At 42.9% G+C, this 22,426-nt stretch overlaps 2 long non-coding RNA genes across 3 annotated transcripts in view; one reads left to right on the top strand and one right to left on the bottom strand.

Moving 5' to 3' along the window:
- Positions 1-22,426, top strand: part of LOC111263166 (uncharacterized) — a 74,141-nt gene that overhangs the window by 16,384 nt on the left and 35,331 nt on the right. Inside the window, exons 2-4 of one of the 2 annotated variants that reach the window (XR_002682069.2) lie at positions 16,114-16,254; positions 20,663-20,895; positions 21,584-21,682. This is a non-coding gene — a long non-coding RNA (uncharacterized LOC111263166). Of the gene's footprint in view, positions 1-16,113; positions 16,255-20,662; positions 20,896-21,356; positions 21,683-22,426 lie in introns of both variants that reach the window. The other variant, XR_002682068.2, reaches the window with a different exon arrangement.
- Positions 7,473-13,907, bottom strand: LOC147753110 (uncharacterized). The gene is made up of 2 exons (XR_015312179.1): positions 13,466-13,907; positions 7,473-8,010 (listed from the first exon to the last, which is right to left on the bottom strand). It is a non-coding gene; the product is annotated as an uncharacterized LOC147753110 (long non-coding RNA).

Raw genomic sequence — 22,426 nt, 5'->3', positions numbered from 1 at the left:
AATGATCAACGGAAACAGTTAGATGCGTATACGTGGCTCCAACAAATGCGACAGCTCGACGCCGCATCAGAGGATCGACGTCTGCGGACGGTTAGTTCGAGCTTCAAGAAGGTTCTCGACGGCATGACCTCAGAACTAACGGATATTCAGTCGCAAATTGAAGCTCATGGCCCAAATACGTCCCGAAACCAGGCAGCAATCTCACAAATTCTCCAGGAAAATCGTGACATGTTGCGATGGCTACTGGAAAATTATAAAGAATCTCAGCCGGGCAGTTTGCTTGATAGCTTCGGTTCGAAAATGGACGAACATGTCTCACTAGAAGCGTTGCTCAGAATTGCGGAGCAAGCAAACATATTAAGCCAATTGCGACCTGGAGAAGTAACGTGTGGTGATCAGGCCGAAAATCTACAAGGTGAAAGTGAGTGCCAAAAAAGATCTCTTCGTGATCGTGATGGAATTAACGCGGATGAAACCGGTGCGGCTCGAGAAGTGAGAGCTAGAGGCGTAAATATTGCAATTACTGCCGAAGACTATTATGAGAGCAATGTAAGTACACATGGAGGGGGCAGCAACGTGTTCAGAGCACACGAGCTCGCCGATGATGGTAAACTAGAAGCTGGGTGTTTGGACAGTGATGAGACCAACTCTGAGCCTAGTAGAGAAGAGAGCACCTTGGACCTGAAAACCTCTCAAACAGAGCTCGAAAGTGACACGATTCCTGAAACACTTGAATGGACTTGTACTAGTGGTAAAGAGTTCTTGGTAGGCGATTCAAGCGGTCAGCAAACGGCCAGGCCCAGGGTAGTGTTAGAAGAAATCAGTAAGGCACAATACGGCCAATTCGACGCCAACGAGGCTACATCTAAACGGCTGATCAAGGACGCACCTGCAGACGCCGATGTTAGCCACTACTATAACCTTGAATACGAGCTGCAACAACAGCCAGAACACCTGCGTCAGCGAGGGCGTGTACGCAGTGGTACCGAATATGAATACGGTATTAGTATCGGTTACGACGGGGATTCAGAGTCACCTAAGGCTTTTTTACACGGCCGCAAAACGAGTCAAAAGCAGCCGCACTTACGAACAGAAAAGACATCGAATTACTTTCAGGATAGTCAGACGTCAGCCAATAACTCTGATCTGTCTTGCGCACAAAGTAGTCTTGGCGTCAGCGAAATTGTCGGAGTGACGCAAACAGCTCGTCCGACAGTTCCGATCGATCAGTGCAATTCGTCGTCGTTGCTTTCCTTCGTGATTATGGCGATTTTTCTCTTGGTAGCGGCGGTGTTGGTTACAGCAACCAGGCATCTGGAACATTTCGAATTAATGAAGGCGTATCTGGAAGAGCAGGGTCTAATTTGAATTTTTCTTCAAGTCCTACTTAAATCTGATATCGTAAGCGTTACGTCTATTTGCAAATCATTACAACTAATGCTAAATGAGCGGCAAGCAGATACGGGACATAGACTGAATCTTTGGCCTAATACGAGCAAAATCCCGTCGGATACGAGCACGAACACAAAGCTAAAATGAAAAAACTTAAATTGAGCTGGAAACTTTACTCGTCGGTAGATGAATTGCCCATTGGATTGGTTAGTCAATACTCGATATGTAGCTTATTTCATCAAAGATTTATTAATACCAAACAAATCGTACTTATTTCAAATAACCGTCGAAATCAAAAAATGTGTTTTGTATATATATATATATATATATATATATAAACGATGTTAAATAAAGGGCAGAACGACGCGTTTTTACGTTTCATGACAGTATGTACGCCGCAAGCTACCATATTTTTTTTACTGTGAATAAAATTAATGCAATAGTTAATCAGGTGTTTGATTCTGTCATAATCAGTTGATTAATTAGTTTTTCTCACGAAGGATTTTTTTTGCTGCTTTTGGACACACATAGGAGGCTATATTGGCTTCTTAATGTTGCTCTCATATCTAAATCACGAAGACCCATCATCAATCTAACGTCAGTCATCAATCATCATCAATCCGCAAACGGATTCACGTAACATTTCTATTACAGATACATTTCCGATTTGTAAAAAGAAACTCCCTTTCGGAACCGCATTTTGCTTGACGCAACCGACAAACCATTTTTTTACATGAACTTCTGTTGAAGGTGACCGAATTACGACCATATACGACTTAGTTTATGATAAACACATCCTACACCATAAAATGATTAAACACTATACGACCGTTATGTTGTCACAACAAAAAAAGGATAACACGGCTTTTTATTTTTCGACAAACTTTCTCATCATCAAGCAATCATATCGACAATAATAACATTATTATTAAATATAACAATAACAGACGGCATTTTCGAAGAAAAAAAATATTCGCGCCATGGGCGACAATCCAGCCGCAGTCACGGGTGGGAGTGACCGAGCGCCTTCTGTGTTCAGTGTCTTATTACTATCTACATCCGTATCGGTTCCATGCGTCGGCGTTTTTAACGTTTTTAAGACGAACAGAAACTTTTATTAAAGTTTCAACAAAGAATGGAATCAAGTCGTCGCTTAGCTTGTTAAGGATCAATGTCGACCAAACACAAACGACGAATTTTTTTTCAGTTATGATATACCCCAATCGAAGTACTACGACATAACGAAAGTGCCAGAACGTACCAATGGTCGTAAAAAGTGCACAGACAATAAAAATCGGGTTGTCTCAAAAAGAGCTTGATCAAACGGACCGTAGGGGAGTTGTATACTGAAGCAATGATATCCGTGCCGTTCAGAGTAGAAAAGCCGAGTCGGGTCAGGGAGTTGGCATTAGAAATCCAGAAAAAAAAAAAAAAAACGAGATCTTGAGATCGCCGAATAGTAGAGAGAGTCGTTATACGGTGATGAAGGTACGTTTTCTCTAAAAGAAATCCAGAAGTGATTCGTTTAAGTTAATAAGCAACGGGTCTCTGAGTAAAGACCTGCTGTTCTGTTAACGGAATGGAAAACCCGGGTTCATCTTCTGCTTCTCCCTAGCCAGTGGTGATCAGTTAAAGTTAGACCAAAGGTATAAGTTACGCCCCACAACCTGTTTTCATGTCTCAACTTGTTGTTGATTTGGCTACAATCTGTGAAAAAGCTGACGAACTTCGACGCTGACACATCATTCGACAAACTGGTGAAACTTGAACGTTCTTTAAAGTTACAAGTGAACAGTTGAAACCTATTGAAGGTTTAAAGCTAGGATTTTCTCATAGTAGCAGCCAATTATGTAAGATGTGTTTCACGCGTCATTTCTAGGTTTTGACTTTTACACTTTAATTGATTACATCCATCATCAGCAGCCATGCAGACATTTCATATCATCTATGAATGGACATTACAACCAGTGCATCCATTATATTTGCATACAGCGTTTGTGAGGTTGGTAAACGGTACTTCACTTTGGGACTTTTTTCACCCTTAATTCAGACGCGTTGATTGGCGCCGCTGAAGCCTTGCTGACCTGAACTTCAAGCGGCCTCTTCCGGCCATCCCAACGAGATCAATGAACGTACGTGCATCCCGCAATGTTCAATGGTTTCGTCTGCCACCGGTCTCTCGCGGGGCCGCGGAAAATCGATATTCTACTATGTGGTTCCCATTCAGTAAGCGTCCACCTCTGCTCCAACATACACATATACCTAGCGGGCTCTGTTGAAATTTCACATATGTTCTTCCTTTTCATGATAAAAAAAACTCAACGTGTGGGCAGCGTTCCGATATCGTTGTTGTCTGCCCTAAGTCTGCGCGACCCACACGCTTCACATCCGCGTATGGCCTCCTTCGACCGAGACTCATCTGGCACCTCGTATTAGTACCCTTCATTGGTCTAGCCGAAGTCAGCTATAATCGCGTATCGATGGCGGCCGAAAAACGGAACACTACTTCATTGTTTTACCATGTCTCCTCCGAATAACTAGTACTTTGTGGTGATTCGATTGTTGTTCGTAGCCCGTTATAGACACCTCAATCAATGAAAATGCCACCTCAATCGCGACCTCACCACTATAAACGTCGCTACAGCTGACGTTATCTCTCATTTAGATCATAAATGATTGCCGGTACCTGGTAGTCAAAGAGAACACCAAGAATCAGGCAACTAGGACAACGGTACACGCGCCTCGCGTTCGATGGGATGGGGAACCGGTTCAATTGGAACGACACTACCGGTTTAGCTGTTGTGTCAAAACTCTAAACTAGGAAACAACTAGGTATCTATGTAGAAAGGTTTCTAGCAAACTTGATCATTAGTTCTATTAAGGACGTTCAATGTGTGCGTGCCGATTTCGACGGCGTCGACCTCAGAAGCGGTGCGACCTAAACGCCCAGTCAACTGACCCAAATACGCGTCCAGTCAGCGGTAAAGCAGAGGCGATCGTTAGTGCTGCCGGTCAGTCGCTGTTATCAGCGGTGGCAGTTGTCTTCGAAGCCGTTCCTGTACAAAAAAAGGTAGGCAGGGGCAACTGACTCCGGTTACGTTTACGAAGCAAACGGGCTGAAGATACCCGATTGAATGGGAGTAAACCACAATGGAAGGAGATAACGTGGCCCGCAGTGTTCTATTCGCTAGTTATTTATGTGCATATGTGTGTTTCTGCCACTGAACTTCTGGGGATCCGCTGTACAATCGTTTCTATACGATTTACGAACAGTTGGATTGTATGTGTCATCGTCAGATGTTGACTAAAAGTGCGTATCGAGGCCTGAAGTCGAAGCTGTTAGCCTGGCGGGCAGCGCATGCTTTTCAAAAAGGACAACCTATTCACAAGTCATCTACACTATAATAGAGAGCAGCGTGATGTTTGGTTCGTTGTATACGAACGGTGCTCCATAATGGTGATGTTGCTGGTGTCGCTGACATCCCGGGTAGAAACAGATCAGGAACCGGTTGACATCTGCTGTCTCGTAGAATCCCCGGTGTTGAGCGAATAACTGTTATGGAGACACACGCGCCAGGTTGGCTTCAGGATCTGGCAGAAAAACACATGAACAAGTAACTTCTGCTGTCTGAAGGGCACGGGAAGTTGAAGTGCGCAGCGTGCGGGCGTTACTGGTCCATGAGTGCTCGTCACCGACGATGATAGCCATTGGTGGGGCGAACTAACTGACAAATTGGATGTCACTGCCCCGTTATGGCTTACATGTCAAGCGTTACTGCGCTCTTGTGGAGTTCTGTCCAACGGTACCCGTTAGCTTTGTTATTTTTGTGCGACATAGGAATGTTGTAAAAATGGCGCATGATCACTTATTTTGACGTTTTCTGAGCTCGAAATAAAGTTTCACAGCATTACGAGATATAAAGCTCGAAAGATTTATTTATTTCTGACGTCTGTGTCCGAACGTCTTTTTTTCTCATTTTTTACAGAATTGTTCCAGATTAGGTAGAGGTAGTTCGTAAATAACAATAACTGAATTGTTGAATAATTGAAAAGTTAGGCTCAAGGTTAGTAAAGGAAAAAATCAACTTGATCATTAATTCCACGAAGGTTCAAATTGCGGCATAAAAGTATTGGTGTATAAGAGATTTTTGATGACATTTCTGTAATTAAATTATTATTTATCATGGGAACTTGGCGTAAGAAGTCCTGTACAGTGACTATTTTAACCGCAAAAGTATAACCGTTAACCAGTCGCCTTTTTCAAAAAAAAAAAGGAAATTATTATAGATAAAAACTATGTAGGAGCTCAACAGGCCGGCATTAGTCTAACTCAAATGCGATGTCATGTATTGACGCAGATTTCCCACCAACCTTCAAATGAGCCTTTTTGAAAGTTATGAACTACTTACAAATTGGAATTCTTATAAACAACACGCCCGCCCGAACATTTCAATTGCTAGAGCTTCGTAAACAATGGTGGCCTAGCTGGCTATTATTTTATGCCTAATTTGCTATTATTTTAGAACTGACAAATTTCGAAAAATCAAGAATTCGATGAAAAGTTACCATAATACCGGCAATTGAAAGTTAATCTTTATTTAACTCTTTTACTTGGCGGCATATGGCTAACGTTAGTTAATGGATACGCAAATATGTTCCAAGAGCGAGACCTATCGGGTCTCTAGGCGATATCATTTCGTCCAAAGGACTCAGCTTCGGATCAGCTGCTTCGCCAATAATTGAAAGTTTCAAACGATTGAGTATTGGACTACCTAAACCGGCAGTGACATCTTGGATATATAACGCACACTTTTCTCAACGTGTGCATTGGCCGATCCCTTTACGCCAGCTTCAACTTATTAGTAAACATTCAGGATGGAAAAATCCGGATGGAAAATTCAAGATGGAGAACATGGTAGCAGTAAATCTAGAATTTGATAGTTGTTACAATGAAACGGAATCTTGTAATGATACACGCGCAAAACTTCTGGAAAACGAAACCTGGATTTTCACCTTTTCTGCTAAGGAAGTTGTCCTATATCGTTCGCTTTGTGGGAAAATAGCAGATTGTTTTAATTGATACGTTGATGAACATACGTGGTATTGGTATTAGATAAAATGTCATGTTTCTATAGGTTAATCGTACAACATTGCCGATATCGCCTGATTGATGTTTTATGGTAAGGAAGCAGATTTAGAAATGATGGTAACTGCAGCGTTTGCTGGATGGAATTGATCGACTTTAATGGTTTACGGCATTACAAAAAGACGTGTAGATCAACTTAGACCGTTGAACCATCTCTCAGGCCCGCTGGGTTTCCGCTCTGAGCCGTCGCAAACCAGCAAACATATGAACGCTCCCAGGCTAACTTGACCTAAGATCTGTATTAAGCAATCTAATTTAGTCATCTATATTTAAAATATGTCCTGGTTATAACATATCTATGGATTCTATTTTAAAACACACAGAGTACCTATCCGTTCGTATACTACCATTTTTCGATGCATTAATAGGAATGCAAGCGCGTATGCTATAAAAACGATTTGAAGTTTAATAGAACGTAGAAAAACGTAAAAAGAGTATTAGATACCTTCCGGACAGTTCCTCCGTAACCGTATTTCAACAAACTTTATTGAAGGTTTCGGCATGCCTTCTTCCGAGTTACTTTTCTCACGGTTCCTAGAGACACAGTTTACCTTATTTTCTGCCAGCCGGTGACCTATCTGAACCTGTCCATCAGCGCTAATCTAATAACGTAACTAGAAGTTACTTTTACAGTCAGATACGGCTAAAGAGTTTTCAATTTAGGACCAAGAGTTCCATAATGTTCGCAACGACAACCAACGACCAGTCGATGTCTAGGCACTCTTTCACGGGCTCAGGGTCGTTGAATGATGGCTTAAGATCAGAGGGAATCCTTTTTTTGGTAACGCATTTTCAGATCTTATATGATAAATGCAGTAATCTAAATAAGCTAAGAAGAAAGTTTGCCTACAAGCAGCCTCCGTACAGATATTATTAAATGATCGTTACTATGATCGTGTTAAATGATATTTACTTTAAAATGAAGACAAACCCGTTCACGGACCTGGTCAGTATTTACTGTCTGTGGAACAAAATACGGGGAATTTTACATCTGTTGGGAGATACCTTATAAACCGTTAGATTATTTTGGGTTTGGCGCGCTCAACAAATGGGCTACTACGACACATTAAACTCGAATTTTGTATCTCGGACGACGGTGCCTCAGTACCCACTAATTAAAATATGTCACATACGTGAATTACGCAACATATCTTTAAATGTTGATGTGTTGAATCAATGGTCGCCGATATAATACAAGCTCGAATAAGATTCAAATGGAAGATCCGCAGCTGGATTATACTTGTTACTATCGTGTGAATTCAGCGAGCCTTGCTCCAGGTAGAAGGCGCGTCCTATTCAAAAGGGGAACTTGCGCAAACCCGTCACCGCTGCCTCTTCTTACGAATGAAGACCACTTCAAATGAGACTTCACGCCGTTTCGTTGAAGTCCGCTCTTCAGGAATGGGCATCCTTTTCTTGTTTGGTTGCTGGAGCAGACAATGGTCCTGAAGCAGCTAGTGATACGACGACCTCTACAAGGGAAGAGACAGTCAATTGCATAAGAAATGTCCAATGAAGAGGTAAAAACGTGAAAGGTGAGTGAACCCTTTGTAAAAGGAGCAGGTTTGTACCTAAGCGAAAAAAGGGTTGCGCATAATCAAACAATGTGATGGGCAGTGCTTTATTTCATAACCACACAAAATGGAGACTGTGGTTCGTAGCACTCGAAGAAGAGTTTTTACGATTTCGAGGGATGTCGGAACGAGCTCTTAGTCCCGTGGGATCCATACATTTGGTACGCACCGAGTCCGCTTTACCACTTGTGGAAAAAACAACCAACTTCACAGTGCTGTGTACGAACCTGAATAGATATTCGTAGATGGCCATTTGTATGAACGCCAATTTGACAAACCATAAAACGCCATAGATTTTTTCGTCAATGAATCATCATTATGCTTATTACGAAATCATATCTTCATAGATATATAACATTTGGGTTCCTACCGTGCCCATCCCAGAACTTTTCGTTCGTCGTATCATCATGCAAATTTTCTGCGGCACTACTTCTCAAAAGCCTTAGAAAAACTATCATTTCAATCAGAGCGAGTTCTTATATCTCATACCTTCTTGGTATAAATCTTATAAAACCGACGTAAAAATCACGCTATTTTCCCTACCACCATATCCATGTAATTCGACTGAGATTTGTATAAGTGACATTCAAGTTCTGTAACGCGGTCTACCCCCGGCCCATATTTACGCATGGCATGATTGCCTAAACAAGAAAGTACTTGGGATAAGTAACTCAAGAAAAAATACGTTCTCAACGAAGTGTCTATGTGAGAGTAGTCTGCCGTCGTAACAATATCGACCTGTTCCGTCGCGCACTCACCGTTTTATGGTGTATATATATATATATATATATATATATGCGCGGACGAACACAATCTTTTTCGTACAGCGATATATTTGTCTGCTTTTTCTTGAGCAGTTCGAACCCTGGTCTGCTTCATTTGGTTCCACTTCACGAATTGCATCTGCCCGCTATTCAATTTAGATCTGTCCTAGTGTCCCCGCGGAAGTTTTGTCTAGCGTCACCGTAATACACCCTCCATAGAGTTTAATCCTGGGGTCGTTCTATAGTTACAGTCTACTACCGTTGCTGTTTTGATTTCCTCTACCGGAAGCAGGCCACGTACTCCAACTGCGTCCTTCGAATAGTTCGCACTCGCGATTGCTGTTGTTGTACTGTGGCACTCTGGCCTATTCTAGATCAACTTCGCCGCCACTGGTTCGATTGTTCCAATCCAAAAACCCGGCGAACCTCGGCCGCCGGAACTCCAACGGTTAACGGGCCGCCCTATTTACAAAATTGGCCGCGTCATTGGGTATCAATGGGTCGTCAATCGGGCCATGAAACACACAGCCAGACCACGTAGCCAAACGAATAAAAACAAGGTTGAAGCCCATAAATATTCGGGTTCAGAATTGCTCAGTTTGGCCGTACGTGGGATTCTGGCAAGTGAGTTTATGCAGGTGCGGCCCATTCGAGGTCACGCAAATGACATAGGATGTCTGCTTAATGCTAAATCAATTGTTTGTCGATGCGGGTATTACTTAGAAATTATACTGGAGCAAAAATAGAAGGAGTGTATAAAGCGATAAGTAGTGCTTTTAGTTTTTCGAACCTTAACCAGTTAGTTATTATTGATATTACCACGTTTTGAATAGTTCTGTTACGGTAGGAAAACGTACAATTTTACGTGCCATACGTTCGAAATAGCGACAGCCCTTGAAGTTGCGCACAGGGGCCTTCACAATTACAGACTGTCTTGAATATTTAGGATAAACAGTGATCACCGTACCCTATATATGGGTTGGGTCACTTGAATTTCACTCACCTACTGGCTTCAAGGACCGCCTTATCCATGTGTGTTCGTTTGCTAAGCAAATGCCTTTGCGTTAAGGCTGTCAGATACATACACATGTATTCCGTTCATACGGTATCAGCCCTTGTGTATAACTGTGACCAACGACTTAAACACTGTATTATTATAATATACAGCTTTGCCATTAATATTATTTTCCAGGTAGTATATCACATGTTGTTACAAGGGATCATCTATCTCTACGCCATCCTGTTACACCTGCGCTATTCGGTTTTCTCATTTGCAGCGATCCAAATGGACTTGCCGTTCCCAGGGCGTTTGCTCCTTACTTAGATTAGAACCATTCAAGTCCGTTCTGCCTGCCCCAGCACAAAACAATCTTCAGCTGATTCATCCAGCTAGCCCAAACAACGATTTCGATTCTTTCCATTCATTAGAATATATTACACTATTCGTATGGACTGTCCCTATTAGAATTGTGGCCATTTGGGGTGTGGGCTTGACTAAGTCATTCCCGTATCTAGCCGAGCGGCAACTTCATTACATACAAGACAATGAGAATGTTTGGAGTCCGCCTCGACACCACCCGTGGTTGTGGTGGCGGCGGCCCGGGCAGTTCGTCTCTCAAGGTTCGACTCTAGGTGTTTCTCAATCTCTCGTTTCTGTCGTTTTGGCTAGTTCAGCTCCGTTCGGGTTTCTCAGGCCCCTCTGGGCATACACTCTTGCTTTCGGGGCGCAGTAGTCGAACGTCTGCACCATCGTGTATTTCTGCTGCTGCTGTTGCTTCTCAGCGCAAACCGTTTTCTCATCTTTTTCGTTCACATATCTAGCATGCATAGCTAATGTACCCATTCATTCTTTAACCGAGGTACTCACGCTTTTAACTCGGAGCACAAATTCACGAGTGAACCCGTTATCCGAGTAGCGGAGCGCCATTAGCAGCGTCTACAAGCATCAAGCGGCTCCGAACAGATCGGCTTCTATCCGAGAGAAGGATGGATGCTCTGGCCGAGTAGCTCACGATAAAACTGTGGCTCGCTCGTTCTGAACAACAGCGGAACGCCAGCGTTGCTTCAATGTAAGAGCGCCAAAAAGCCGTGAGCAGCTGAAAGCTGGCCAGGCAAAGACGCAGTCATTACAACACCGCAGTACGAGTCCAGGAGGGCTCTACTGTACTCACGATGGCTCACGCGCTATTCTGTCGTAGTTTTCGTTTTTTCCTCAATGGGGCTGTGGAGCTTCGACGAGGGCTTCGAGCAGAGATCTTTCAACCAGTCGATCTATACGTAGAATCCGAGTAAGAGAAAGTAGTCGCTTAGCACTGTGCGTCGTTTGCTTCTAGTATTGGCAGGCAGCGATCAACGGCAACAGCTTCAAGCATAACGCAAATGAGCGAGATCTTCTTGAGCGCAACCTGTTATGGAGGGCCTCAATAAACGATACGAGAATTAAGGCTGATCTCGATTCGGCCTTCTTCTATGTTTGATATAGATTTTTGAACGAGTAACCCTTTCTGCTGTTCGAGGATAGACAAGAGGCTGTGCGAGGTCCAAAGAGGCCAGTAGTTCTGTACGAAGTAATGAGTAAACGAGCGTAAACAGAGAAACTAGAGAAATCAGCAGCTGAGAGAAACGAGCATTGGACTCGTCATCGTGGTCAAGGTGCACGCCATCGAAATGTTTTAGGCCCTCGGCCCTTGTTTGCGCTCTTTCCACCTTTATCACCTTTATAACAATGAGTGAACGAAAGACCTTCCCAACATCGAAAATGAGCTTTCTGAAGGGCTTTATGCAGGACAGCCTGATGGAACCATCCTGGGACAGTGTGCCACTAAGTGCGAATAGACGATACGGTAGATATATGAGAATTATACATTTTGCTAGAGGAATGCGTTGTTCTAGGATGAAATTTCTGTATTCTACTGATAGATACTATACGGTTGGACTTTCATCTAGGAACGCGTCTTTGATTCGGAGTAAATGGCTACTCATAGCGACGAGTTCGGCGGCGTACTCTAGCTGTTATCCATTAACAGGTATCGTGTACGTACATTTTTTTGGCACTTCTGAACTATAACTATATAGAGAAATAACTGATCCATTTGATGAAACGAAAATGCATCCACGCCTATCGAACGCAGATCGGACCATTTGTCCGTTCCGAGCTTCAGGTGACCGAGCCTAAGGGACAATTTGCCGACAATATCTATTTGCTCGAACGAAGACAACGTCTTATTCAATATGTCAGCCAGGCAAATCCTTCGAATAGTGCTACCGGTTCTGTTCGGCATGTCTTCAACTGGAAAGCTGAATGCATATAAGACTATGTGTGAAGCGATGAGCGTATATAAGAGTGGAGCGCACATGGACTCTAAAAATCGTAGAGTTGGTGCGTGAGCTCGGGGGTAGCAACCCGTTAGCTGGCTGTTGGAGGTTCATCGAAGATGAGCAAAAAACGGTCGTGATGACAACGACAACGAATGGAACAGTAACGCTGCTCACAGAGACAGCCAAAAGTTGAACATTTGTCTATTCGCTCGGTGTTAATAGTTCAGTATTTGAGTGGCGTTGATATCAGCTGGTAATTCTGCTTTAGCGGAAACTGTTAGCGCAATGTTACGCGCGTAGAGGATCAGCAGGCTACAACAGAGATAGATGGATAAGCGTTGCAACTGGCCTAACGCTACGCTGACCCTCAGCGATCTTCGTGGCGAAGTAGTCAATGCTCTCTTAACGACTAGTGGCGATCGTAAGGCTGCGGAGTCCCCAGGGAGCCTGAACAGCTGTAGACTTCTCTACACTCAAATGGTGTTCAACTGGACCGTTAGGTTCCATTAGAGCTGGAGGCTAGAGAAGTAGCGGCGGCAGCTATTGACCCTAAGTGATGAGGCCGATGATCAGGCCGGTTATCAGATGATTAGGTAATCGGGCAATCCATGTTAGTAACATCACAACTGGAGCTGCGCTGAAAACCCCCTGAGTCAACCAATGAGCTAAGCTCATGCCGGCACACTGCCGATGATCGGATTTCTGGAGCTGTTCGCCAGCTATCTAAATAGATAAAGGGTCTCAATCAATGCCGCAACGTTCTAGTTAGCGGTTATTTAACATTTGTCAATTGGGCATTGAAGTGGACAATGCCAGCCCATAAATAAAAACAGTTTTATATACATATATATATATATATATATATACAGTGAATATTTTTTTCTTTTCTACATATTGAAATACGCATGAGTTTCGACGAATATGTCGGCAAGATGTCCTATGCTACAATGGTTCAATATACCACCTTTCCTTGAATAGCTAATGCTTATGACGTTGAAAATATTGAACACTCAAGAAACACCAATTCCCCACCTATATTCACCGCAACCATTCAAAGTCTATATTGTAATAATAAAATATAGATAAAACTGGTCCATACGGCCATCTAAATTTTTCACATGGAATTTTAGCTAGTTCCTTAAACAATATCCCGTCCTTCCTCCAGTCATAAGTGGATAGCTCGCCAAATTTCCTGTTTGTACCAAATATCCTATACGAAAGCTGCCAGCAACAATATCTTGCCCACAATAACGCCTGAATGGGCAGCTCACCTGCATATCAAAGGGTTCCGCCCGTTCGACATAAATACCGCCGTATCGTAGGCGTGCTTGCGTGTACTCACTTTTTAATCGGTAATTCTATCTATGCACGCGAGCATAATTCATGTAAAATAGCTGTGATTGCTGCCACTGTTCCAAGAAGGACACTGCAATGTCGGCCATTGTGCGTCCGTGCCTTTTCACACTGAATAGGACCAAACAGGTCCCGCAGGACAGCATCATCTGTTCGAGAGTCTATTCATCACCCACATAGTCATCATTATCACCGATGACACGCGTACATACATATGCAGACAATTATAGATGTCGTTTTAGAATGACTTGTACAGTTTTATCTGTTTATAGGCACCCAACGTTGCCGTATGCCTATGTCCATGGGTTTTTTGAAGCTTCGGCTGGATTCATTGTGTCGCTGTGAAAGACAGTCGCACAGATTTTCGTTATTGTAGACGGAGTCGATACCAGGTGTGGCTTTGAATGTCGAAGAATTACGACCGCGCCAAGCGCATCGGACCCCCGTTCGATGAATCCTCTGTTTCTACCTAGCTGGATGCGCGTAGGCCTGTCAGAGTAGGATTTACACGATATAAAGGTCGGATAATGAATAGTACGGGGAGACTGTCGCTTGGAGCAGCGGTGGTAGCAACTGTCAAATCTAGGGTTGGTAGGTAAATACAGAGACAATACTGAGATAACACTGCTTGACTTGATATTAAGCCGTATAAATCTGAGTAAACTGTAAGAATATAGTGCCGCTTCACGGTGTTCTATGTGCATGTATGGCAAACTAGTCTTTACGTGTACGCGTGTGATCTCTATCAGGGTCGCCAAAACACAGGAGAAATGCGTAGATGCAAACGTCTATTTAGAAACACGGAAGCTAATCAGATGCCGCGCAATTGTCGAGCCCAGTATGTATATCAATCTGATAACTACGCGGACTCTAATTAACGACTTCTACAGGTTTAACCAGACCTCTACAGATAACCTTTTTATTAATGGGCACCCTAGAAACAATTTACCTTCATTTGCTACTTATGTAAATATATATAGGACTCACTGCGATAAAGCTGGCAGTCACACATTGCTGGATAGCTAATATCAACTTTTATGGGTTTTTGTTTGCCGAATGGAGAGAAAACTTACAACCGATACTATTCAGCCCTGTTTTATATTATTACTCAGCTATATAAAAAGCTGTTGAATAAAAGTAGATACATGCAGAGAAGATGGAATTATTTGTAGGTCGTTCAAACAGTGCCAACACCCTATAAGTTTTGTACATATATAAAAAAAAACCTCTTAGGTTTTTTAATCGATCTATGTTTTCGTATTGTCAGCTTTCACCAAACTCGAATAGGCTTCTCATTCTCATGCACTCTGTTACTCTGATATTCAGCGTAATGCTATACCCAAATAGTCAAATGTGTAAACTTCTGCGCGGTACCGACAAGACCTCCAGTCAGTTTTATACCTCTACCGATCTATACCTGCTGTACCAAGTAGTATTTCTTTCTTTGGTCGGATCTCTTCCTGAACAGGTGGTCGATTGAGGAGAGAAGACTACGAAGAAATATGCTTCAGCCACTCGTCCTTACAGAACGACTACGCTGGCGCCCTATCACTCCGCTACCTCATGCTGGTAGGAATACGCGCCGGCCTTGTCGATCATTCTGTTTCCTAGCGTTCTTCATGCACGGTGTCGTCGAGTTCACTCTCAATCGCCTCATCTTCATTCCCTGTACTCTATTTCTGTACCTATAGAGCTAACCCCTTCTGTCACCGCGGGGCCCACGAATTTAGCTTCGACATTTTTCGTCGTTATGAGAGAAAGCCAGGGTCTTCGGCTGGGGGGGGGGGGGGTTCGACCTCCTTCGTCGTTCTTACGATAGTACGAAGATCCGCGAACGAAGTGAACGCCTGCTTTGCCATGTACGCAAGAAATTATATACGATCGTGCCTTGGTAGATGGCGGCCATGTTGTTGTTGTTGACAACGTTGTTGTTGTTCTTGTTTCAAATGGTTCTCAGACTGTGTCGTGGTTGGCAGTTGGCGAATCGGGATCACGTAGTCCAATGGGTCGAGCCGCCCTTATGTCACTCGTACGAGGGGTACCCTTTGCCGCTGTGATTTTCATTCACAGCAGCTGATGTCAATGAATACATGGAGAAAGTACGGGTATCAAGGGCCGAGACGGCTGGATCGTTTGGTAACGTATGTAGAGAACATAGCGTCATAATGCTTGGTAAGGCTTCATTGAAGTCGAGCTATCCGAGAGTATGTAGTTAGTTTGAAATATAATTTGTAGCAGGCGTTGTAGTGTTGGCAGACGTCTTATCTTATTCAGTTTCTTATCTGCGAGCAGCGTTTTCAGAAAAGGACATTTTCATATACTACGTAAATTTGAACGTCTGGTTCAGGTAGCGCTAAATTATGTGTTTGATTTCGTTCGACCATTATTACGATGATTTAGGTTATGCAGACATGTGTTCATCTGTATCAGCTACAAGTATATAAACGCTTCGATACATAGACAAATTCGTGCCGCAGCAAGTATGATATTTACCTTCTGATCATAAGTAGTATGCATGAATTGTACCATTGTCACATTACAGTCTAACCTTCTGATGTCGTTCTAGATGAGCGGGCACTCTTGTAGGTTTCTTTCGTTTTCGTCTGTGATTGGCGTTGCTTTCGATTGTTACTCGCGTCGAGTTCTTCCGTTCCCACAAACGACATGGCACTTGGTCACCGGGCGACGGCGACGGCGGGCGTCAACGGTAAGTACCAATTTGGTCAGCTTATAGGAGCGCAACGGGCTGAATCGAAACTCGAACTGGGACTCATCAACTAGCTTTCTAGCAGCGCAAACCCTGCGATTATCGAACCTAATAGCGATATATAATACTCACAGAAGGAAAAAGCAAGGTCGAGTATAGGACACGGCCTATTGTATGACAGCCGGTTTGTGAGATAGCGAACCAACACTGTTTCGAACTGTGAACAAGCGTTTATGTATAGATTCAGGCATGTCGTTATGGAAAGTAGAGCAACAACTCAAAAGGTGGAGCAAAAAGACGAGGAACAGATAGCTGACACTCGGTGAATACAGTGGTCAATTAGGGGGTTAGACATGGCTGCCCCTCACCAAAGCAGTGCCAGCACCTCCTAACGGTTCGACACTTTCTGTAACGCGTCGCGCTTATCGCCGTAAACTATCATGGAGGCGGTAACAATGACAGTCGTATTATTAGCGAATACGGTTAGTACTGAGAGAGAGATTTGTGATCATCAGCACAGTTCTATCAGCGGGGTAAGCGCGTCATGCGATACGATTGCTAAGGGTCTTAATATGAATCTGTTGTAGAACTGTAGAAATGAAATAGATTGAAATCAATTAAGACTAACCAAAAATCATCGCTCGAAAAAAACGCTCCATGTTACGATGCATTGAATGAAAGTGATACTGGTCAACAAGCCAAAATGAAGGACAAAATTGAGGTGGGCCTTACTCGTTTGCAAACTGATAACGATAGATCGAAAATGAGAACCAAAGTCCGATAACCTGCCAGTTTTACAAATGCATCTGATCAAGCACTGCAGTTGGACTCCTTTCATTTCCGCTATCAATATATATTATGCTTAAATAAGCCCGCTATTGAGCCGTTCTGGAAAATTTTAGCTATTGTATACTTTTGCTTCGTCGCTGTATCAGTTCTTTATTCTTTTTTAGTAAATTTTTATCTAGATTTGTTTCGCTTTTGTTCGGTGTTCTGTAATCGTATCAGAGTTAAGAGCGTTAGGCGGCGAGTGCTCCTTAAACGGTAGCTAGACCTGGGAAAGCTGCATATTTAGATACAGATTGACGAAGGAACCCAAATGTAGAAAAGATTTTTAGAAAGCGAAGTACAAGAGCAGTTTCCTATATAATAAATCCCGTATTCATTTGTCCCGGAGAGTGTTCACGCGCCGACTGCTGGGTAAGGCCCTAGTTTCAAGGATTGTGCTTGTGGATTACATTGAGGACCTGAAGCGACTTGGGTTAAAGAAAGATCTGTATGGCCATGGTTTACCTTTAAACACTTGTATGCCGTCTTAGTGTAAACTACTGTGACTATAACCGGTCTAAAGTTAGAAGAACCCATTGTCGTGCAGTGAATGCTAAATCGAACTTATGTAGAGCTAATACCTCTTTTTAAATGAGGGAAAATGGTTTCTAGAGTTCTTCCGAGTATTCGCTGTCTAAATATATTATGTTTTAGTAAATCTATACTATTTACTGCTATTTGCTATATGAATCCTTAAGATATGATGATGCAATACATATTATGCCATGGTAAAAAACACAATGCTTCTGTGTAAACTTGTTAATCACTCTGGTACATTTTTATTGCAACGAATTTTTTTCTTTATCTCATAAGAAAATTAGAAAAATGAACTATCGATTTTTTTTTCTAATACATGCGAACGTTCCTCCGATGCATCCGCTGTTGCCAGCATCAAAAGCCACTATCGATAATAAACCATTTGATAACATATGAGCGGTAAAAGGCGTGAAGTGAAGTTAGACGCAAGCGATCGAATTTTAAAAATAGCCCTAAATTATGGGTTTCGGTGTTCAACCTCTCAATGGACGCCCGCAAAAGCCACTTGCCGATGAAAGGTAGCAGTTCGTCTTGAGGTGTTTCGTATTACCCCAGTTTCCGGGCTAACGAAGTTCGCATCTGTAGTTGGTCATGATATACGCACACTAATAATGAATTTTACATTTAGCATGATGACACGTGCTGAAAGCAGGCTCAAAGCTTGCTGGCGACGTCCTTAAACGTCTTCAGTAGCCAGATCAGTTAAACGATTCTACGTCGGTGGTGCTTTGTCAGGTAATGACGATAGGCGTAATGGGGCTTGTCCAGTAGTCTTTTGAGCGAATACGATTCCGCCCAAATCGACACATTAATCATAATTTGAGGGCAATTTTGTGCCGTTTGGCCCAGGCCTCTTTATCTGTGCTTGGACCGTCGACTCAGTACTGACTCAGACCTGACGGTTTTTAAAAAATATTAACGTTAATAGCGGCAAACTGAGAATTGGAAACCAGAAGTCTAAAATTTCTCTAATCATATATATAATGTGGCGCTCTCCCGTCTGTTTATTTGCACGCAGCAAAACGTCGATCTGATCTAAACTCTGATTCGCCGTGAGCTGTTCGAAGCTATACGTTCTCCCGGTACAAGTCCCCGAAAGATTCTTGGATCCAAAAAATATTTATCCACTATGACGCGATGTTATATGATACAAGTATGTCTTCGCTCACACAGGTTCACTACAACCCTTTACTACGACCCTGTAAAACCTAGACTATTGCACTCGTATATGAACTATCTATCACTGCTGTCATTATAGATCACTGAGAAGATTCGTTGTTTGGTTACGACGCCTTGGCCATGCTGTGCGGCCCAAGATTCTCACTCAAACATAGCACCAAACTCATCACAAGCGAAACCTCTATGTATGTTGAGAGGTGCTTTTCGGCCGCCGCAGGATGATTCCAAGAGAAACGGCCCACAGGATCCAGTTACACGGCGACCCACTCGCTCACCGACTCCTCGCCCCGTTTTTACGACCTGCCTGACCTTCAACCGCCCTTAAAACTGATTTTACTCATCCATCTCGACGCCGTAACCTCTCTCTCTATCCTCGATCGACGACATGGGCCTACACTATTAGGCTGCGCTATATTGCCTCATTTCCGCATTCTGCCATTATGTTGGTGGTCCTTCACTGCCCGTCGCTCGTTTTTGTGGTAGCAACGCTTTTGAATAATCTACAGTTCAAGCCCATGCCGAAAGAAGGGACAAGTTCACCCACGGAGTGTTGATTCACGATTGGAGATCACGGGCGAGAAATTCGGAGACCACTGAGATTGCGCACAAGATGATAAAGCTCGCGGTCGTTGAAGTCGATACGTAGAGGAGAAAGTTTTCGGTTATTTACATGGGGGGAGGGGGGTCCAGCAACAGACGAAGAGAACCAAGGGAAGGCCATATGTAGGTACAGGTTATATACACCGTTTGTACATGTACACCTATATATATACATACACAGGGTATACATCATTTGTGGTTAGCGATTAATGTTCATCTAAGGCTTGATTTCGCAAGGCCCATGCGGTCTGTTACTCTGTGCGGTGGCCGTATACTAACCTGTTGAGAAAATTATTTTTTTTATCCATTAGTTAGAGCAAAAACAGACAGACAGACTGGATCAAATAATTTCATAGCTATCGTTATCGACAGCGAAAACGGTTCTGAGCATTTTCTTTTTACGTGATGATCTTACGAAAGCGCATTATGAAACGTATCATCTGCGCTCATCTTTACCAAGGAACCTCATGGGGACACCGTAGTCTGACACAGAGTTAGGTCTTGGCAAAGCTCTTCGTGCGGGTCGATCTTCGGATCCGCTAACGACAATTTCCAAACGTCGGACTAGGTGTGATCAAGTTTGACACGACGGTTGAAAAAATTAAAACGAAAAAAGTATTCGGGGAAACGTTTTTATCTTGGAATATGAGCTAGCATTCGTTAGATACAGACAACACTGACCAATATCATTAGGTCATAGACCACTTTATGCAATAGGTTTGCTAATGTTAGAAGGATGCCAGTTCTTCTTGCCATTGTTCTTGCAGACGTACGCAGGTCGACGAACTTCCTTTGCTTCCCTTATTTGTATGTTTTTTTTGTTTTTTTTTTGTAAGCAATGAGTTTGTTGCCCGAGACTGAATTACACTCGGATGAACCCATTCTGAGTTACTCAGTGCAATCTGTATTGGCTTGAGATGCGCAACAATCGAATTGACCTCGATCGCACTAGATAAGCCTACGACTAATTTAAAAATATGCATCGATCAAAATCAATTTCTGCACCCAAGTGTTCTCAATGCTTAAGAGGAATCGGCATTTACCCTTAGATCCACAGGAGTTTAAGCAGAATCTGCGCAGGACAGTTTCGCTGATAATATATTCCATACAAGGTTGACCGAATCATTTCATCCTGTTAAGGTACGGTAATGTAAGACATTCGTATCATTTGCCCTTAGATGAATTTTTGTGGAGTCAATTTTATTAGTAGGCCTTCTGTGTCCTGCCGATCTTTTAACCTATCATTTTTGTCTGTATGACGCAGGTTGTTTCCTGCAGATCAGCTCGGTATATACTGTCAGCCAAGACCACCTCAGGCTTCTCGAGCTCGAAGCGACAGAAAAGCATATGAAGCTTACCTAAAACAGAATCAAATGCTTAATATGCGAACTCCTCGATACACACGCCGACTGTCACTTACTAAGCACAAGAAACTAGATCTTCACGGTTGCCAGCCGTCCACAGCGGCTAAGGCCAGCCACTGCGACGTAACAGCTGGTAAGCGTTGGACACCTCATGAACAGCAATTACCAATCCTATTGCCTCCATTCTTTAGCAGTTCACCAGTGTTTAAGCCCCCGCACCGATCATTACCCATACCATACCTCCCCTGCTGGTAGCAATATTGCCACTCGAACTGTTGCAACTCACTTACTAATTCTCTTTACTAGAAGCATTCGCTACTTTCCCGTCCTTTCAGCGCCATCCTTCTAACACATTATGCCCATTCAAACGGTGACTTATGTTTACAGCAAACAGCATACAGCTCGGAGGCACTATTACTTGAACTATAGAGTACTGTAGTCTGATTGTTTCAGTCAGTATAGGTGCCAGTCAGAATAGGAGGGGGATACTTACGAAGGACGCGATTCAGCCTGCATTAGGCCGATTTAGTCTCCCAGCCTCTTTTTCAGGATAGTTGATTCAAAGGCCAATATGTTTTCCCAACAAATGTCAAGGCAAGCTGCGGCATTTGATATGCTCGAGTTAGGTGCAGGTGCCACCGCCTCCGCTGAAGTGTTGCCTTCTGGACTTTCCTCTGTATGAGAATATATCAGATCACCTCAGCTCAGGAGAATGGATCTCGGTAGTCAAAACACTTATTGTGTATGCGACATACATAAGGGTAAATCTTCTCCCTGCACTCAGTTTTGCAATCGAATGGAATTGTTCCTAACACGCGCAGATGTTCGTCATCTGACGAAGTAGCATCGTTCGTTCTGGTGGAAAATGAAGGCCCGACTGGCTTTGGATTTGGCGGACACGACTAGTTACTCACTTTCAGGTAAGAATATTTTTTCCTAAAAAATAATTTATAAAAAAATATACTTACTATTTTATTGATGTGAAGTCGCATTTCAAAGCTTTCCAGTGAGTTTTTTTTTTAACACATCGCCTATTAGCAAAAAGCTCGCTTAATTAATTTTCGATTAAGCGAGCTTATTGCTTATATCATATGGTATCAATGACCTCAGCTGATAAGAGAATGAGAAAGAGCACGAAAACAGAGCAGCGCTAAAATGATTATTTGGTTCACTAGTTCATTCGATAATGTCAACCATCAAAACACTGAGTTCTCCCTTTATAGATTCTAGGAAAGCATAATTGCGTCTTTATAAGCAGGATGAGGTAATATGCCGTGATTCCTTAGGCGCAGCTTTAGGACTGCGTTTCTACATGAAACAATTGTTCAAATGAGTATTCAATCGTCGTACTATGCACCAAAAAGAAGGACAAGTTCCCCTAACACTGAATCATTGAGAATGACAGATAAGAGGATTAGGTTGAGGTATCGGCCTATCGGGACCTAAAAAAATCCCAAAGCTATAATAATTTATAAGCATTTATTTTTAATGCTATGTGATTTGGACCACACATTACAGAAGGGCGAGAAGTACTAGACGATCAGTGGGGCGGATGGCTGGGTATTAACTTTAATTTAGATGAGTCCCGAAGGACGAAATAACTTCGAACCAATTAAATAACTACCAATTAACGAACCCTATCAGAACATTAGCATTATATGTAG

The sequence above is a fragment of the Varroa jacobsoni genome, unplaced genomic scaffold (genome assembly GCF_002532875.2).
Source record: "Varroa jacobsoni isolate VJ856 unplaced genomic scaffold, vjacob_1.0 scaffold_739, whole genome shotgun sequence".
Classification (NCBI taxonomy): domain Eukaryota; kingdom Metazoa; phylum Arthropoda; class Arachnida; order Mesostigmata; family Varroidae; genus Varroa; species Varroa jacobsoni.
This window is presented reverse-complemented; position numbering and strand designations above follow the sequence as displayed.